This window comes from Acomys minous (assembly GCF_964271855.1).
Source record: "Acomys minous genome assembly, contig: scaffold_26, whole genome shotgun sequence".
NCBI lineage: Eukaryota > Metazoa > Chordata > Mammalia > Rodentia > Muridae > Acomys > Acomys minous.
In genome coordinates, this window is record NW_028182179.1 from 2,394,883 (window position 1) to 2,414,877 (window position 19,995).

Below are 19,995 nucleotides of genomic sequence, written 5' to 3' on the forward strand. Positions count from 1 at the left end.
CACCTTTCAGCAAATACATGTGTAGAAGCACAGCGCTAGCAGAAACGACCGTTTCTCGACGTTTTCTAACTCACGGAACAAGATACACACTTCTGAGATGCATTTGGGCAACTTTGTCAGAAATGAGTTTTTTGCCTAAAGAGACATGCCTATTTGCGCAGTAGTACAGATTCTGAGTATGTAACTGGGCTTGATGAAATCAGCATTTCTCTTGCTTCCCTGTGCGTAGGGAAGCTCAGTTTTAGTCACAGTAGCTCCCACAAGTGTCTCCTCAGTGTGTTCCCATTTCCTTAGAAACAGTGTATTTGCTGGGAGAAAAGTGCATTACTGTGCGCTTTCACCTTTCAGCAAATACATGTGTAGAAGCACAGCGCTAGCAGGAACGAACATTTCTCGACGTTTTCTAACTCAGGGAACAAGTTGCACACTTCTGAGATGCATTTGGGCAACTTTGTCAGAAATGAGTTTTTTGCCTAAAGAGACATGCCTATTTGCGCAGTAGTACAGATTCTGAGTATGTAACTGGGCTTGATGAAATCAGCATTTCTCTTGCCTCCCTGTGCGTAGGGAAGCTCAGTTTTAGTCACAGTAGCTCGCACAAGAGTCTCCTCAGTTTTTTCCCATTTCCTTAAAAACAGTGTATTTGCTGGGAGAAAAGTGCATTACTGTGTGCTTTCACCGTTCAGCAAGTACATGTGTAGAAGCACAGCGCTAGCAGAGAAGACCGTTTCTCGACGTTTTCTAACTTAGAGAACAAGTTGCACACTTCTGAGATGCATTTGGGCAACTTTGTCAGAAATGAGTTTTTTGCCTAAAGACACATGCCTATTTGCGCAGTAGTACAGATTCTGAGTATGTAACTGGGCTTGATGAAATCAGCATTTCTCTTGCTTCCCTGTGCGTAGGGAAGCTCAGTTTTAGTCACAGTAGCTCCCACAAGTGTCTCCTCAGTGTGTTCCCATTTCTTTAGAAACAGTGTATTTGCTGGGAGAAAAGTGCATTACTGTGCGCTTTCACCGTTCAGCAAATACATGTGTAGAAGCACAGCGCTAGCAGAAACGAACGTTTCTCGACGTTTTCTAACTCAGGGAACAAGATGCACACTTCTGAGATGCATTTGGGCAACTTTGTCAGAAATGAGTTTTTTGCCTAAAGAGACATGCCTATTTGCGCAGTAGTACAGATTCTGAGTATGTAACTGGGCTTGATGAAATCAGCATTTCTCTTGCTTCCCTGTGCGTAGGGAAGCTCAGTTTTAGTCACAGTAGCTCCCACAAGTGTCTCCTCAGTGTGTTCCCATTTCCTTAGAAACAGTGTATTTGCTGGGAGAAAAGTGCATTACTGTGCGCTTTCACCGTTCAGCAAATACATGTGTAGAAGCACAGCGCTAGCAGAAACGAACATTTCTCGACGTTTTCTAACTCAGGGAACAAGTTGCACACTTCTGAGATGCATTTGGGCAACTTTGTCAGAAATGAGTTTTTTGCCTAAAGAGACATGCCTATTTGCGCAGTAGTACAGATTCTGAGTATGTAACTGGGCTTGATGAAATCAGCATTTCTCTTGCTTCCCTGTGCATAGGGAAGCTCAGTTTTAGTCACAGTAGCTCCCACAAGTGTCTCCTCAGTGTGTTTCCATTTCCTTAGAAACAGTGTATTTGCTGGGAGAAAAGTGCATTACTGTGCGCTTTCACCGTTCAGCAAGTACATGTGTAGAAGCACAGCGCTAGCAGAAACGACCGTTTCTCGACGTTTTCTAACTCAGGGAACAAGTTGCACACTTCTGAGATGCATTTGGGCAACTTTTCCAGAAATGAGTTTTTTGCCTAAAGAAACATGCCTATTTGCGCAGTAGTACAGATTCTGCGTATGTAACTGGGCCTGATGAAATCAGCATTTCTCTTGCTTCCCTGTGCGTAGGGAAGCTCAGTTTTAGTCACAGTACCTCCCACAAGTGTCTCCTCAGTGTGTTCCCATTTCCTTAGAAACAGTGTATTTGCTGGGAGAAAAGTGCACATTCCTGTGCGCTTTCACCGTTCAGCAAATACATGTGTAGAAGCACAGCGCTAGCAGAAACGAACGTTTCTCGACGTTTTCTAACTCCGGGAACAAGTTGCACACTTCTGAGATGCATTTGGGCAACTTTGTCAGAAATGAGTTTTTTGCCTAAAGAGACATTCCTATTTGCGCAGTAGTACAGATTCTGAGTATGTAACTGGGCTTGATGAAATCAGCATTTCTCTTGCTTCCCTGTGCGTAGGGAAGCTCAGTTTTAGTCACAGTAGCTCCCACAAGTGTCTCCTCAGTGTGTTCCCATTTCCTTAGAAACAGTGTATTTGCTGGGAGAAAAGTGCACATTCCTGTGCGCTTTCACCGTTCAGCAAATACATGTGTAGAAGCACAGCGCTAGCAGAAACGAACGTTTCTCGACGTTTTCTAACTCAGGGAACAAGTTGCACACTTCTGAGATGCATTTGGGCAACTTTGTCAGAAATGAGTTTTTTGCCTAAAGAGACATGCCTATTTGCGCAGTAGTACAGATTCTGAGTATGTAACTGGGCTTGATGAAATCAGCATTTCTCTTGCTTCCCTGTGCATAGGGAAGCTCAGTTTTAGTCACAGTAGCTCCCACAAGTTTCTCCTCAGTGTGTTCCCATTTCCTTAGAAACAGTGTATTTCCTGGGAGAAAAGTGCATTACTGTGCGCTTTCACCGTTCAGCAAATACATATGTAGAAGCACAGCGCTAGCAGAAACGAACGTTTCTCGACGTTTTCTAACTCAGGGAACAAGTTGCACACTTCTGAGATGCCTTGGGCAACTTTGTCAGAAATGAGTTTTTTGCCTACAGAGACATGCCTTTTTGCGCAGTAGTACAGATACTGAGTATGTAACTGGGCTTGATGAAATCAGCATTTCTCTTGCTTCCCTGTGCGTAGGGAAGCTCAGTTTTAGTCACAGTAGCTCCCAGAAGTGTCTCCTCAGTGTGTTCCCATTTCCTTAGAAACAGTGTATTTGCTGGGAGAAAAGTGCATTACTGTGCACTTTCACCGTTCAGCAAGTACATGTGTAGAAGCACAGCGCTAGCAGAAAAGACCGTGTCTCGACGTTTTCTAACTCCGGGAACAAGTTGCACACTTCTGAGATGCATTTGGGCAACTTTGTCAGAAATGAGTTTTTTGCCTAAAGAGACATTCCTATTTGCGCAGTAGTACAGATTCTGAGTATGTAACTGGGCTTGATGAAATCAGCATTTCTCTTGCTTCCCTGTGCGTAGGGAAGCTCAGTTTTAGTCACAGTAGCTCCCACAAGTGTCTCCTCAGTGTGTTCCCAGTTCCTTAGAAACAGTGTATTTGCTGGGAGAAAAGTGCATTACTGTGCGCTTTCACCGTTCAGCAAATACATGTGTAGAAGCACAGCGCTAGCAGAAACGAACGTTTCTCGACGTTTTGTAACTCAGGGAACAAGTTGCACACTTCTGAGATGCATTTGGGCAACTTTGTCAGAAATGAGTTTTTAGCCTAAAGAGACATTCCTATTTGCGCAGTAGTACAGATTCTGAGTATGTAACTGGGCTTGATGAAATCAGCATTTCTCTTGCTTCCCTGTGCGTAGGGAAGCTCAGTTTTAGTCACAGTAGCTCCCTCAAGTGTCTCCTCAGTGTGTTCCCATTTCCTTAGAAACAGTGTATTTCCCGGGAGAAAAGTGCATTACTGTGCGCTTTCACCGTTCAGCAAATACATGTGTAGAAGCACAGCGCTAGCAGAAACGAACGTTTCTCGACGTTTTCTAACTCAGGGAACAAGTTGCACACTTCTGAGATGCATTTGGGCAACTTTGTCAGAAATGAGTTTTTTGCCTACAGAGACATGCCTATTTGCGCAGTAGTACAGATTCTGTGTATGTAACTGGGCTTGATGAAATCAGCATTTCTCTTGCTTCCCTGTGCGTAGGGAAGCTCAGTTTTAGTCACTGTAGCTCCCACAAGTGTCTCCTAAGTGTGTTCCCATTTCCTTAGAAACAGTGTATTTGCTGGGAGAAAAGTGCATTACTGTGCGCTTTCACCGTTCAGCAAATACATGTGTAGAAGCACAGCGCTAGCAGAAACGACCGTTTCTCCACGTTTTCTAACTCAGGGAACAAGTTGCACACTTCTGAGATGTATTTGGGCAACTTTGTCAGAAATGAGTTTTTTGCCTAAAGAGACATGCCTATTTGCGCAGTAGTACAGATTCTGAGTATGTAACTGGGCTTGATGAAATCAGCATTTCTCTTGCTTCCCTGTGCTTAGGGAAGCTCAGTTTTAGTCACAATAGCTCCCACAAGTGTCTCCTCAGTGTGTTCCCATTTCCTTAGAAACAGTGTATTTGCTGGGAGAAAAGTGCACATTACTGTGCGCTTTCACCGTTCAGCAAATACATGTGTAGAAGCACAGCGCTAGCAGAAACGAACATTTCTCGACGTTTTCTAACTCAGGGAACAAGTTGCACACTTCTGAGATGCATTTGGGCAACTTTGTCAGAAATGAGTTTTTTGCCTAAAGAGACATGCCTATTTGCGCAGTAGTACAGATTCTGAGTATGTAACTGGGCTTGATGAAATCAGCATTTCTCTTGCTTCCCTGTGCGTAGGGAAGCTCAGTTTTAGTCACAGTAGCTCCCACAAGTGTCTCCACAGTGTGTTCCCATTTCCTTAGAAACAGTGTATTTGCTGGGAGAAAAGTGCATTACTGGGCGCTTTCACCGTTCAGCAAGTATAATGTGTAGAAGCACAGCGCTAGCAGAAACGAACGTTTCTCGACGTTTTCTAACTCAGGGAACAAGTTGCACACTTCTGAGATGCATTTGGGCAACTTTGTCAGAAATGAGTTTTTTGCCTACAGAGACATGCCTATTTGCGCAGTAGTACAGATTCTGAGTATGTAACTGGGCTTGATGAAATCAGCATTTCTCTTGCTTCCCTGTGCGTAGGGAAGCTCAGTTTTAGTCACAGTAGCTCCCACAAGTGTCTCCTCAGTGTGTTTCCATTTCCTTAGAAACAGTGTATTTGCTGGGAGAAAAGTGCACATTCCTGTGCGCTTTCACCGTTCAGCAAATACATGTGTAGAAGCACAGCGCTAGCAGAAACAAACGTTTCTCGACGTTTTCTAACTCCGGGAACAAGTTGCACACTTTTGAGATGCATTTGGGCAACTTTGTCAGAAATGAGTTTTTTGCCTAAAGAGACATTCCTATTTGCGCAGTAGTACAGATTCTGAGTATGTAACTGGGCTTGATGAAATCAGCATTTCTCTTGCTTCCCTGTGCGTAGGGAAGCTCAGTTTTAGTCACAGTAGCTCCCACAAGTGTCTCCTCAGTGTGTTCCCATTCCCTTAGAAACAGCGTATTTGCTGGGAGAAAAGTGCATTACTGTGCGCTTTCACCGTTCAGCAAATACATGTGTAGAAGCACAGCGCTAGCAGAAACGACCGTTTCTCAACATTTTCTAACTCAGGGAACAAGTTGCACACTTCTGAGATGCATTTGGGCAACTTTGTCAGAAATGAGTTTTTTGCCTAAAGAGACATGCCTATTTGCGCAGTAGTACAGATTCTGAGTATGTAACTGGGCTTGATGAAATCAGCATTTCTCTTGCTTCCCTGTGCGTAGGGAAGCTCAGTTTTAGTCACAGTAGCTCCCACAAGTGTCTCCTCAGTGTGTTCCCATTTCCTTAGAAACAGTGTATTTGCTGGGAGAAAAGTGCATTACTGTGCGCTTTCACCGTTCAGCAAATACATGTGTAGAAGCACAGCGCTAGCAGAAATGAACGTTTCTCAACGTTTTCTAACTCAGGGAACAAGTTTCACACTTCTGAGATGCTTTTGGGCAACTTTGTCAGAAATGAGTTTTTTGCATACAGAGACATGCCTATTTGCGCAGTAGTACAGATTCTGAGTATGTAACTGGGCTTGATGAAATCAGCATTTCTCTTGCTTCCCTGTGCGTAGGGAAGCTCAGTTTTAGTCACAGTAGCTCCCACAAGTGTCTCCTCAGTGTGTTCCCATTTCCTTAGAAAGAGTGTATTTGCTGGGAGAAAAGTGCATTACTGTGCGCATTCACCGTTCAGCAAGTACATGTGTAGAAGCACAGCACTAGCAGAAACGACCGTTTCTCGACGTTTTCTAACTCAGGGAACAAGTTCCACACTTCTGGGATGCATTTAAGCAACTTTGTCAGAAATAAGCTTTTTGCCTACAGAGGCATGCCTATTTGCGCAGCACTACAGATTCTGAGTATGTAACTGGTTTGATGAAATCAGCATTTCTCATGCTTCCCTGAGTGTAGGGACGCTCAGTTTTAGTCACAGTAGCTCCCACAAGTGTCTCCTGAGTGTGTTCCCATTTCCTTACAAACAGTGTATTTGCTGTTAAAAAAGAGCATTACTGTGCGCTTTCACCGTTCAGCAAATACATGTGTAGAAGCACAGCGCTAGCAGAAAGTAACGTTTCTCGACGTTTTCTAATTCAGGGAACAAGTTGCACACTTCTGAGATGCATTTGGGCAACTTTGTCAGAAATGAGTTTTTTGCCTACAGAGACATGCCTATTTGCGCAGTAGTACAGATTCTGAGTATGTAACTGGGCTTGATGAAATCAGAATTTCTCTAGTTTCCTGTGCGAAGGGAAGCTCAGTTTTAGTCACAGTAGCTCCCACAAGTGTCTCCTCAGTGTGTTCCTATTTCCTAAGAAACAGTGTATTTGCTGGGAAAAAGTGCATTACTGTGCGCTTTCACCGTTCAGCAAATACATGTGTAGTAGCACAGCGCTAGCAGAAATGAACGTTTCTCGACGTTTTCTAACTCAGGGAACAAGTTGCACACTTCTGAGATGCATTTGGGCAACTTTGTCAGAAATGAGTTTTTTGCCTAAAGAGACATGCCTATTTGCGCAGTAGTACAGATTCTTATTATGTAACTAGGCTTGATGAAATCAGCATTTCTCTTGCTTCCCTGTGCATAGGGAAGCTCAGTTTTAGTCACAGTAGCTCCCACAAGTGTCTCCTCAGTGTGTTCCCATTTCCTTAGAAACAGTGTATTTGCTGTTAAAAAAGAGCATTACTGTGCGCTTTCACCGTTCAGCAAGTACATGTGTAGAAGCACAGCGCTAGCAGAAACGAATGTTTCTCGACGTTTTCTAACTCAGGGAACAAGTTGCACACTTCTGAGGTGCATTTGGGCAACTTTGTCAGAAATGAGTTTTTTGCCTACAGAGACATGCCTATTTGCGCAGTAGTACAGATTCTGAGTATGTAACTGGGCTTGATGAAATCAGCATTTCTCTTGCTTCCCTGTGCGTAGGGAAGCTCAGTTTTAGTCACAGTAGCTCCCACAAGTGTCTCCTCAGTGTGTTCACATTTCCTTAGAAAGAGTGTATTTGCTGGGAGAAAAGTGCATTACTGTGCGCTTTCACCGTTCAGCAAATACATGTGTAGTAGCACAGCGCTAGCAGAAACGAACGTTTCTCGATGTTTTCTAACTCAGGGTACAAGTTGCACACTTCTGAGATGCATTTGGGAAACTTTGTCAGAAATAAGTTTTTTGCCTACCGAAACATGCCTATTTGCGCAGTAGTACAGATTCTGAGTATGTAACTGGGCTTGATGAAATCAGCATTTCTCTTGCTTCCCTGTGCGTAGGGAAGCTCAGTTTTAGTCACAGTAGCTCCCACAAGTGTCTCCTCAGTGTGTTCCCATTTTCGTAGAAACAGTGTATTTGCTGGGTGAAAAGTGCAATACTGTGAGCTTTCACCGTTCAGCAAATACATGTGTAGAAGCACAGCGCTAGCAGAAACGAATGTTTCTCGACGTTTTTTAACGCAGGGACCAAGTTGCACACTTCTGAGATGCATTTGGGCAACTTTGTCAGAAATGAGTTTTTTGCCTAAAGAAACGTGCCTATTTGCGCAGTAGTACAGATTCTTAGTATGTAACTAGGCTTGATGAAATCAGCATTTCTCTTGCTTCCCTGTGCGTAGGGAAGCTCAGTTTTAGTCACAGTAGCTCCCACAAGTGTCTCCTCAGTGTGTTCCCAGTTCTTTGAAACAGTGTATTTGCTGGGAGAAAAGTGCATTACTGTGTGCTTTCACCGTTCAGCAAATACATGTGTAGAAGCACAGCGCTAGCAGAAACGACCGTTTCTCGACGTTTTTTAACTCAGGGAACAAGTTGCACACTTCTGAGATGCATTTGGGCAACTTTGTCAGAAAGGAGTTTTTTGCCTAAAGAGACATGCCTATTTGCGCAGTAGTACAGATTCTGAGTATGTAACTGGGCTTGATGAAATCAGCATTCTCTTGCTTCCCTGTGCGTAGGGAAGCTCAGTTTTAGTCACAGTAGCTCCCACAAGTGTCTCCTCAGTGTGTTCCCATTTCCTTAGAAACAGTGTATTTGCTGGGAGAAAAGTGCATTACTGTGTGCTTTCACCATTCAGCAAATACATGTGTAGTAGCACAGCGCTAGCAGAAACGAACGTTTCTCGATGTTTTCTAACTCAGAGTACAAGTTGCACACTTCTGAGATGCATTTGGGAAACTTTGTCAGAAATGAGTTTTTTGCCTACAGAAACATGCCTATTTGTGCAGTAGTACAGATTCTGAGTATGTGACTGGGCTTGATGAAATCAGCATTTCTCTTGCTTCCCTGTGCGTAGGGAAGCTCAGTTTTAGTCACAGTAGCTCCCACAAGTGTCTCCTCAGTGTGTTCCCATTTCCTTAGAAACAGTGTATTTGCTGGGTGAAAAGTGCAATACTGTGAGCTTTCACCGTTCAGCAAATACATGTGTAGAAGCACAGCGCTAGCAGAAACGAACGTTTCTTGACGTTTTTTAACTCAGGGACCAAGTTGCACACTTCTGAGATGCATTTGGGCAACTTTGTCAGAAATGAGTTTTCTGCCAAAAAACACATGCCTATTTGCGCAGTAGTATAGATTCTTAGTATGTAACTAGGCTTGATGAAATCAGCATTTCTCTTGCTTCCCTGTGCTTAGGGAAGCTCAGTTTTAGTCACAGTATCTCCCACAAGTGTCTCCTCAGTGTGTTCCCATTTCCGTAGAAACAGTGTATTTGCTGGGAGAAAAGTACTTTACTGTGTGCTTTCACCGTTCAGCAAATACATGTGTAGAAGCACAGCGCTGGCAGAAACGAACGGTTCTCGACGTTTTCTAACTCAGGGAACAAGTTGCACACTTCTGAGATGTATTTGGGCAACATTGTCAGAAATGAGTTTTTTGCCTACAAAGACATGCCTATTTGCGCAGTAGTACAGATTCTGAGTATGTAACTGGGCTTGATGAAATCAGCATTTCTCTTGCTTCCCTGTGCGTAGGGAAGCTCAGTTTTAGTCACAGTAGCTCCCACAAGTGTCTCCTCAGTGTGTTCCCATTTCCTTAGAAACAGTGTATTTGCTGGGAGAAAACTGCATTACTGTGCGCTTTCACCGTTCAGCAAATACATGTGTAGAAGCACAGCGCTAGCAGATACGACCGTTTCTCGACGTTTTCTAACTCAGGGAACAAGTTGCACACTTCTGAGATGCATTTGGGCAACTTTGTCAGAAATGAGTTTTTTGCCTACAGAGACAAATCCTATTTGCGCAGTAGTACAGATTCTGAGTATGTAACTGGGCTTGATGAAATCAACATTTCTCTTGCTTCCCTGTGCGTAGGGAAGCTCAGTTTTAGTCACAGTAGTTCCCACAAGTGTCTCCTCAGTGTCTTTCCATTTCCTTAAAAACAATGTATTTGCTGGGAGAAAAGTGCATTACTGTGCGCTTTCACCGTTCAGCAAATACATGTGTAGAAGCACAGCGTTAGCAGATATGACCGTTTCTCGACCTTTTCTAACTCAAGGAAGAAGTTGCACAGTTTTGAGATGCATTTGGGCAACTTTGTCAGAAATGAGTTTTTTGCCTACAGAGACATGCCTATTTGCGCAGTAGAACAGATTCTGAGTATGTAACTGGGCTTGATGAAATCAGCATTTCTCTTGCTTCCCTGTGCTTAGGGAAGCTCAGTTTTAGTCACAGTAGCTCCCACAAGTGTCTCCTCAGTGTGTTCCCATTTCCTTAGAAACAGTGTATTTGCTGGGAGAAAAGTGCATTACTGTGTGCTTTCACCGTTCAGCAAATACATGTGTAGAAGCACAGCGCTATCAGAAACGAACGTTTCTCGACGTTTTCTAACTCAGGGAACAAGTTGCACACTTCTGAGATGCATTTGGGCAAATTTGTCAGAAATGAGTTTTTTGCCTACAGAGACATGCCTATTTGCGCAGTAGTACAGATTCTGTGTATGTAACTGGGCTTGATGAAATTAGCATTTCTCTTGCTTCCCTGTGCGTAGGAAAGCTCAGTTTTAGTCACAGTAGCTCCCACAAGTGTCTCCTCAGTGTGTTCCCAGTTCCTTAGAAACAGTGTATTTGCTGGGAGAAAAGTGCATTACTGTGCGCTTTCACCGTTCAGCAAGTACATGTGTAGAAGCACAGCGCTAGCAGAAACGACCGTTTCTCGACGTTATCTAACTCAGGGAACAAGTAGCACACTTCTGAGATGCATTTGGGCAACTTTGTCAGAAATGAGTTTTTTGCCTTACAGAGACATGCCTATTTGCGCAGTAGTACAGATTCTGAGTATGTAACTGGGCTTGATGAAATCAGCATTTCTCTTGCTTCCCTGTGCGTAGGGAAGCTCAGTTTTAGTCACAGTAGCTCCCACAAGTGTCTCCTCAGTGTGTTCCCATTTCCTTAGAAACAGTGTATTTGCTGGGAGAAAACTGCATTACTGTGCACTTTCACCGTTCAGCAAATACATGTGTAGAAGCACAGCACTAGCAGATATGACCGTTTCTCGACGTTTTCTAAATCAGGGAACAAGTTGCACACTTCTGAGATGCATTTGGGCAACTTTGTCAGAAATGAGTTTTTTGCCTACAGAGACATGCCTATTTGCGCAGTAGTACAGATTCTGAGTATGTAACTGGGCTTGATGAAATCAGCATTTCTCTTGCTTCCCTGTGCGTAGGGAAGCTCAGTTTTAGTCACAGTAGCTCCCACAAGTGTCTCCTCAGTGTGTTCCCATTTCCTTAGAAGCAGTGTATTTGCTGGGAGAAAAGTCATTACTGTGTGCTTTCACCGTTCAGCAAATACATGTGTAGAAGCACAACGTTAGCAGATATGACCGTTTCTCGACGTTTTCTAACTCAGGGAACAAGTTGCACACTTCTGAGATGCTTTTGGGCAACTTTGTCAGAAATGAGTGTTTGCCTAAAGAGACATGCCTATTTGTGCAGTAGTACAGATTCTGAGTATGTAACTGGGCTTGATGAAATCAGCATTTCTCTTGCTTCCCTGTGCGTAGGGAAGCTCAGTTTTAGTCACAGTAGCTCCCACAAGTGTCTCCTCAGTGAGTTCCCATTTCCTTAGAAACAGTGTATTTGCTGGGAGAAAAGTGCATTACTGTACGCTTTCGCCGTTCAGCAAATACATGTGTAGAAGCACAGCACAAGCAGAAACGAACGTTTTTCGACGTTTTCTAACTCAGGGAACAAGTTGCACACTTCTGAGATGCATTTGGGCAACTTTGTCAGAAATGAGTTTTTTGCCTAAAGAGACATGCCTATTTGCGCAGTAGTACAGATTCTGAGTATGTAACTGGGCTTGATGAAATCAGCATTTCTCTTGCTTCCCTGTGCGTAGGGAAGCTCAGTTTTAGTCACAGTAGCTCCGACAAGTGTCTCCTCAGTGTGTTCCCAGTTCCTTAGAAACAGTGTATTTGCTGGGAGAAAAGTGCATTACTGTGTGCTTTCACCGTTCAGCAAATACATGTGTAGAAGCACAGCCTTAGCAGATATGACCGTTTCTCGACGTTTTCTAACTCAGGGAACAAGTTGCACACTTCTGAGATGCATTTGGGCAACTTTGTCAGAAATGAGTTTTTTGCCTACAGAGACATGCCTATTTGCGCAGTAGTACAGATTCTGAGTATGTAACTGGGCTTGATGAAATCAGCATTTCTCTTGCTTCCCTGTGCGTAGGGAAGCTCAGTTTTAGTCACAGTAGCTCCCACAAGTGTCTCCTCAGTGTGTTCCCATTTCCTTAGAAACAGTGTATTTGCTGGGAGAAAAGTGCATTACTGTGCGCTTTCACCGTTCAGGAAATACATGTGTGGAAGCACAGCGTTAGCAGATATGACCTTTTCTCGATGTTTTCTAACTCAGGGAACAAGTTGCACACTTCTGAGATGCATTTGGGCAACTTTGTCAGAAATGAGTTTTTTGCCTACAGAGACATGCCTATTTGCGCAGTAGTACAGATTCTGAGTATGTAACTGGGCTTGATGAAATCAGCATTTCTCTTGCTTCCCTGTGCGTAGGGAAGCTCAGTTTTAGTCACAGTAGCTCCCACAAGTGTCTCCTCAGTGTGTTCCCATTTCCTTAGAAACAGTGTATTTGCTGGGAGAAAAGTGCATTACTGTGCGCTTTCACCGTTCAGGAAATACATGTGTGGAAGCACAGCGTTAGCAGATATGACCTTTTCTCGATGTTTTCTAACTCAGGGAACAAGTTGCACACTTCTGAGATGCATTTGGGCAACTTTGTCAGAAATGAGTTTTTTGCCTACAGAGACATGCCTATTTGCGCAGTAGTACAGATTCTGAGTATGTAACTGGGCTTGATGAAATCAGCATTTCTCTTGCTTCCCTGTGCGTAGGGAAGCTCAATTTTAGTCACAGTAGCTCCCACAAGTGTCTCCTCAGTGTGTTCCCATTTCCTTAGAAACAGTGTATTTGCTGGGAGAAAAGTGCATTACTGTGCGCTATCACCGTTCAGCAAAAACATGTGTAGAAGCACAGCGCTAGCAGAAACGACCGTTCTCGATGTTTTCTAACTCAGGGAACAAGTTGCACACTTCTGAGATGCATTTGGGCAACTTTGTCAGAAATGAGTTTTTTGCCTACAGGAAACATGCCTATTTGCGCAGTAATACAGATTCTGAGTATGTAACTGTGCGTGATGAAATCAGCATTTCTCTTGCTTCCCTGTGCGTAGGGATGCTCAGTTTTAGTCACAGTAGCTCCGACAAGTGTCTCCTCAGTGTGTTCCCATTTCCTTAGAAACAGTGTATTTGCTGGGAGAAAAGTGCATTACTGTGCGCTTTCACCGTTCAGCAAATACATGTGTAGAAGCACAGCGCTAGCAGAAACGAACGTTTCTCGACGTTTTCTAACTCACGGAACAAGATGCACACTTCTGAGATGCATTTGGGCAACTTTGTCAGAAATGAGTTTTTTGCCTAAAGAGACATGCCTATTTCCGCAGTAGTACAGATTCTGAGTATGTAACTGGGCTTAATGAAATCAGCATTTCTCTTGCTTCCCGGTGCGTAGGGAAGATCAGTTTTAGTCACAGTAGCTCCCACAAGTGTCTCCTCAGTTTGTTCACATTTCATTAGAAACAGTGTATTTGCTGGGAGAAAAGTGCATTACTGTGCGCTTTCACCGTTCAGCAAATACATGTGCAGAAGCACAGCGCTAGCAGAAACGAACGTTTCTCGACGTTTTCTAACTCTGGGAACAAGTTGCACACTTCTGAGATGCATTTGGGCAACTTTGTCAGAAATGAGTTTTTTGCCTAAAGAGACATGCCTATTTGCGCAGTAGTACAGATTCTGAGTATGTAACTGGGCTTGATGAAATCAGCATTTCTCTTGCTTCCCTGTGCATAGGGAAGCTCAGTTTTAGTCACAGTAGCTCCCACAAGTGTCTCCTCAGTGTGTTCCCATTTCCTTAGAAACAGTGTATTTGCTGGGAGAAAAGTGCATTACTGTGCGCTTTCACCGTTCAGCAAGTACATGTGTAGAAGCACAGCGCTAGCAGAAATGACCGATTCTCGACGTTTTCTAACTCAGGGAACAAGTTGCACACTTCTGAGATGCATTTGGGCAACTTTTTCAGAAATGAGTTTTTTGCCTAAAGAAACATGCCTATTTGCGCAGTAGTACAGATTCTGCGTATGTAACTGGGCCTGATGAAATCAGCATTTCTCTTGCTTCCCTGTGCATTGGGAAGCTCAGTTTTAGTCACAGTAGCTCGCACAAGAGTCTCCTCAGTTTTTTCCCATTTCCTTAAAAACAGTGTATTTGCTGGGAGAAAAGTGCATTACTGTGCGCTTTCACCGTTCAGCAAGTACATGTGTAGAAGCACAGCGCTAGCAGAGAAGACCGTTTCTCGAAGTTTTCTAACTTAGAGAACAAGTTGCACACTTCTGAGATGCATTTGGGCAACTTTGTCAGAAATGAGTTTTTTGCCTACAGAGACATGCCTATTTGCGCAGTAGTACAGATTCTGAGTATGTAACTGGGCTTGATGAAATCAGCATTTCTCTTGCTTCCCTGTGCGTAGGGAAGCTCAGTTTTAGTCACAGTAACTCCCACAAGTGTCTCCTCAGTGTGTTCCCATTTCCTTAGAAACAGTGTATTTGCTGGGAGAAAAGTGCATTACTGTGCGCTTTCACCGTTCAGGAAATACATGTGTGGAAGCACAGCGTTAGCAGATATGACCTTTTCTCGATGTTTTCTAACTCAGGGAACAAGTTGCACACTTCTGAGATGCATTTGGGCAACTAGGTCAGAAATGAGTTTTTTGCCTACAGAGACATGCCTATTTGCGCAGTAGTACAGATTCTGAGTATGTAACTGGGCTTGATGAAATCAGCATTTCTCTTGCTTCCCTGTGCGTAGGGAAGCTCAATTTTAGTCACAGTAGCTCCCACAAGTGTCTCCTCAGTGTGTTCCCATTTCCTTAGAAACAGTGTATTTGCTGGGAGAAAAGTGCATTACTGTGCGCTATCACCGTTCAGCAAAAACATGTGTAGAAGCACAGCGCTAGCAGAAACGACCGTTCTCGATGTTTTCTAACTCAGGGAACAAGTTGCACACTTCTGAGATGCATTTGGGCAACTTTGTCAGAAATGAGTTTTTTGCCTACAGGAAACATGCCTATTTGCGCAGTAATACAGATTCTGAGTATGTAACTGTGCGTGATGAAATCAGCATTTCTCTTGCTTCCCTGTGCGTAGGGATGCTCAGTTTTAGTCACAGTAGCTCCGACAAGTGTCTCCTCAGTGTGTTCCCATTTCCTTAGAAACAGTGTATTTGCTGGGAGAAAAGTGCATTACTGTGCGCTTTCACCGTTCAGCAAATACATGTGTAGAAGCACAGCGCTAGCAGAAACGAACGTTTCTCGACGTTTTCTAACTCACGGAACAAGATGCACACTTCTGAGATGCATTTGGGCAACTTTGTCAGAAATGAGTTTTTTGCCTAAAGAGACATGCCTATTTCCGCAGTAGTACAGATTCTGAGTATGTAACTGGGCTTAATGAAATCAGCATTTCTCTTGCTTCCCGGTGCGTAGGGAAGATCAGTTTTAGTCACAGTAGCTCCCACAAGTGTCTCCTCAGTTTGTTCACATTTCCTTAGAAACAGTGTATTTGCTGGGAGAAAAGTGCATTACTGTGCGCTTTCACCGTTCAGCAAATACATGTGCAGAAGCACAGCGCTAGCAGAAACGAACGTTTCTCGACGTTTTCTAACTCTGGGAACAAGTTGCACACTTCTGAGATGCATTTGGGCAACTTTGTCAGAAATGAGTTTTTTGCCTAAAGAGACATGCCTATTTGCGCAGTAGTACAGATTCTGAGTATGTAACTGGGCTTGATGAAATCAGAATTTCTCTTGCTTCCCTGTGCATAGGGAAGCTCAGTTTTAGTCACAGTAGCTCGCACAAGTGTCTCCTCAGTGTGTTCCCATTTCCTTAGAAACAGTGTATTTGCTGGGAGAAAAGTGCATTACTGTGCGCTTTCACCGTTCAGCAAGTACATGTGTAGAAGCACAGCGCTAGCAGAAATGACCGATTCTCGACGTTTTCTAACTCAGGGAACAAGTTGCACACTTCTGAGATGCATTTGGGCAACTTTTTCAGAAATGAGTTTTTTGCCTAAAGAAACATGCCTATTTGCGCAGTAGTACAGATTCTGCGTATGTAACTGGGCCTGATGAAATCAGCATTTCTCTTGCTTCCCTGTGCATTGGGAAGCTCAGTTTTAGTCACAGTAGCTCGCACAAGAGTCTCCTCAGTTTTTTCCCATTTCCTTAAAAACAGTGTATTTGCTGGGAGAAAAGTGCATTACTGTGCGCTTTCACCGTTCAGCAAGTACATGTGTAGAAGCACAGCGCTAGCAGAGAAGACCGTTTCTCGAAGTTTTCTAACTTAGAGAACAAGTTGCACACTTCTGAGATGCATTTGGGCAACTTTGTCAGAAATGAGTTTTTTGCCTAAAGACACATGCCTATTTGCGCAGTAGTACAGATTCTGAATATGTAACTGGGCTTGATGAAATCAGCATTTCTCTTGCTTCCCTGTGCGTAGGAAAGCTCAGTTTTAGTCACAGTAGCTCCCACAAGTGTCTCCTCAGTGTGTTCCCATTTCCTTAGAAACAGTGTATTTGCTGGGAGAAAAGTGCATTACTGTGCGCTTTCACCGTTCAGCAAATACATGTGTAGAAGCACAGCGCTAGCAGAAACGAACATTTCTCAACGTTTTCTAACTCAGGGAACAAGTTGCACACTTCTGAGATGCATTTGGGCAACTTTGTCAGAAATGAGTTTTTTGCCTACAGAGACATGCCTATTTGCGCAGTAGTACAGATTCTGAGTATGTAACTGGGCTTGATGAAATCAGCATTTCTCTTGCTTCCCTGTGAATAGGGAAGCTCAGTTTTAGTCACAGTAGCTCCCACAAGTGTCTCCTCAGTGTGTTCCCATTTCCTTAGAAACAGTGTATTTGCTGGGAGAAAAGTGCATTACTGTGCGCTTTCACCGTTCAGCAAGTACATGTGTAGAAGCACAGCGCTAGCAGAAATGACCGTTTCTCGACGTTTTCTAACTCAGGGAACAAGTTGCACACTTCTGAGATGCATTTGGGCAACTTTTTCAGAAATGAGTTTTTTGCCTAAAGAAACATGCCTATTTGCGCAGTAGTACAGATTCTGCGTATGTAACTGGGCCTGATGAAATCAGCATTTCTCTTGCTTCCCTGTGCGTAGGGAAGCTCAGTTTTAGTCACAGTAGCTCCCACAAGTGTCTCCTCAGTGTGTTCCCATTTCCTTAGAAACAGTGTATTTGCTCGGAGAAAAGTGCACATTCCTGTGCGCTTTCATCGTTCAGCAAATACATGTGTAGAAGCACAGCGCTAGCAGAAACGAACGTTTCTCGACGTTTTCTAACTCAGGGAACAAGTTGCACACTTCTGAGATGCATTTGGGCAACTTTGTCAGAAATCAGTTTTTTGCCTAAAGAGACATGCCTATTTGCGCAGTAGTACAGATTCTGAGTATGTAACTGGGCTTGATGAAATCAGCATTTCTCTTGCTTCCCTGTGCATAGGGAAGCTCAGTTTTAGTCACAGTAGCTCCCACAAGTTTCTCCTCAGTGTGTTCCCATTTCCTTAGAAACAGTGTATTTCCTGGGAGAAAAGTGCATTACTGTGCGCTTTCACCGTTCAGCAAATACATATGTAGAAGCACAGCGCTAGCAGAAAAGACCGTGTCTCGACGTTTTTAACTCAGGGAACAAGTTGCACACTTCTGAGATGCATTTGGGCAACTTTGTCAGAAATGAGTTTTTTGCCTACAAAGACATGCCTATTTGCGCAGTAGTACAGATTCTGAGTATGTAACTGGGCTTGATGAAATCAGCATTTCTCTTGCTTCCCTGTGCGTTGGGAAGCTCAGTTTTAGTCACAGTAGCTCGCACAAGTGTCTCCTCCGTGTGTTCCCATTTCCTTAGAAACAGTGTATTTGCTGGGAGAAAAGTGCACATTCCTGTGCGCTTTCACCGTTCAGCAAATACATGTGTAGAAGCACAGCGCTAGCAGAAACGACCGTTTCTCGACGTTTTCTAACTCAGGGAACAAGTTGCACACTTCTGAGATGCATTTGTGCAACTTTGTCAGAAATGAGTTTTTCCTAAAGAGAAATGCCTATTTGCACAGTAGTACAGATTCTGAGTATGTAACTGGGCTTGATGAAATCAGCATTTCTCTTGCTTCCATGTGTGTAGGGAAGCTCAGTATTAGTCACAGTAGCTCCCACAAGTGTCTCCTCAGTGTGTTCCCATTTCCTTAGAAACAGTGTATTTGCTGGGAGAAAAGTGCATTACTGTGCGCTTTCACCATTCAGCAAATAAATCTGTAGAAGCACAGCGCTAGCAGAAACGACCGTTTCTCCACGTTTTCTAACTCAGGGAACAAGTTGCACACTTCTGAGATGCATTTGGGCAACTTTGTCAGAAATGAGTTTTTTGCCTACAGAGACGTGCCGATTTGCGCAGTAGTACAGATTCTGAGTATGTAACTGGGCTTGATGAAATCAGCATTTCTCTTGCTTCCCTGTGCGTAGGGAAGCTCAGTTTTAGTCACAGTAGCTCCCACAAGTGTCTCCTCAGTGTGTTCCCATTTCCTTAGAAACAGTGTATTTGCTGGGAGAAAAGTGCATTACTGTGCGCTTTCACCGTTCAGCAAATACATGTGTAGTAGCACAGCGCTAGCAGAAACGAACGTTTCTCGACGTTTTCTAACTCAGGGTACAAGTTGCACACTTCTGAGATGCATTTGGGAAACTTTGTCAGAAATAAGTTTTTTGCCTACAGAAACATGCCTATTTGCGCAGTAGTACAGATTCTGAGTATGTAACTGGGCTTGATGAAATCAGCATTTCGCTTGCTTCCCTGTGCGTAGGGAAGCTCAGTTTTAGTCACAGTAGCTCCCACAAGTGTCTCCTCAGTGTGTTCCCATTTCCTTAGAAACAGTGTATTTGCTGGGTGAAAAGTGCAATACTGTGAGCTTTCACCGTTCAGCAAATACATGTGTAGAAGCACAGCGCTAGCAGACACGAATGTTTCTCGACGTTTTTTAACGCAGGGACCAAGTTGCACACTTCTGAGATGCATTTGGGCAACTTTGTCAGAAATGAGTTTTTTGCCTAAAGAGACGTGCCTATTTGCGCAGTAGTACAGATTCTTAGTATGTAACTAGGCTTGATGAAATCAGCATTTCTCTTGCTTCCCTGTGCGTAGGGAAGCTCAGTTTTAGTCACAGTAGCTCCCACAAGTGTCTCCTCAGTGTGTTCCCAGTTCTTTAGAAACAGTGTATTTGCTGGGAGAAAAGTGCATTACTGTGTGCTTTCACCGTTCAGCCAATACATGTGTAGAAGCACAGCACTAGCAGAAACGACCGTTTCTCGATGTTTTTTAACTCAGGGAACAAGTTGCACACTTCTGAGATGCATTTGGGCAACTTTGTCAGAAATGAGTTTTTTGCCTAAAGAGACATGCCTATTTGCGCAGTAGTACAGATTCTGAGTATGTAACTGGGCTTGATGAAATCAGCATTTGTCTTGCTTCCCTGTGCGTAGGGAAGCTCAGTTTTAGTCACTGTAGCTCCCACAAGTGTCTCCTCAGTGTGTTTCCATTTCCTTATAAACAGTGTATTTGCTGGGAGAAAAGTGCATTACTGTGCGCTTTCACCGTTCAGCAAATACATGTGTAGTAGCACAGCGCTAGCAGAAACGAACGTTTCTCTATTTTTTCTAACTCAGGGTACAAGTTGCACACTTCTGAGATGCATTTGGGAAACTTTGTCAGAAATGAGTTTTTTGCCTACAGAAACATGCCTATTTGTGCAGTAGTACAGATTCTGAGTATGTGACTGGGCTTGATGAAATCAGCATTTCTCTTGCTTCCCTGTGCGTAGGGAAGCTCAGTTTTAGTCACAGTAGCTCCCACAAGTGTCTCCTCAGTGTGTTCCCATTTCCTTAGAAACAGTGTGTTTGCTGGGTGAAAAGTGCAATACTGTGAGCTTTCACCGTTAAGCAAATACATGTGTAGAAGCACAGCGCTAGCAGAAACGAA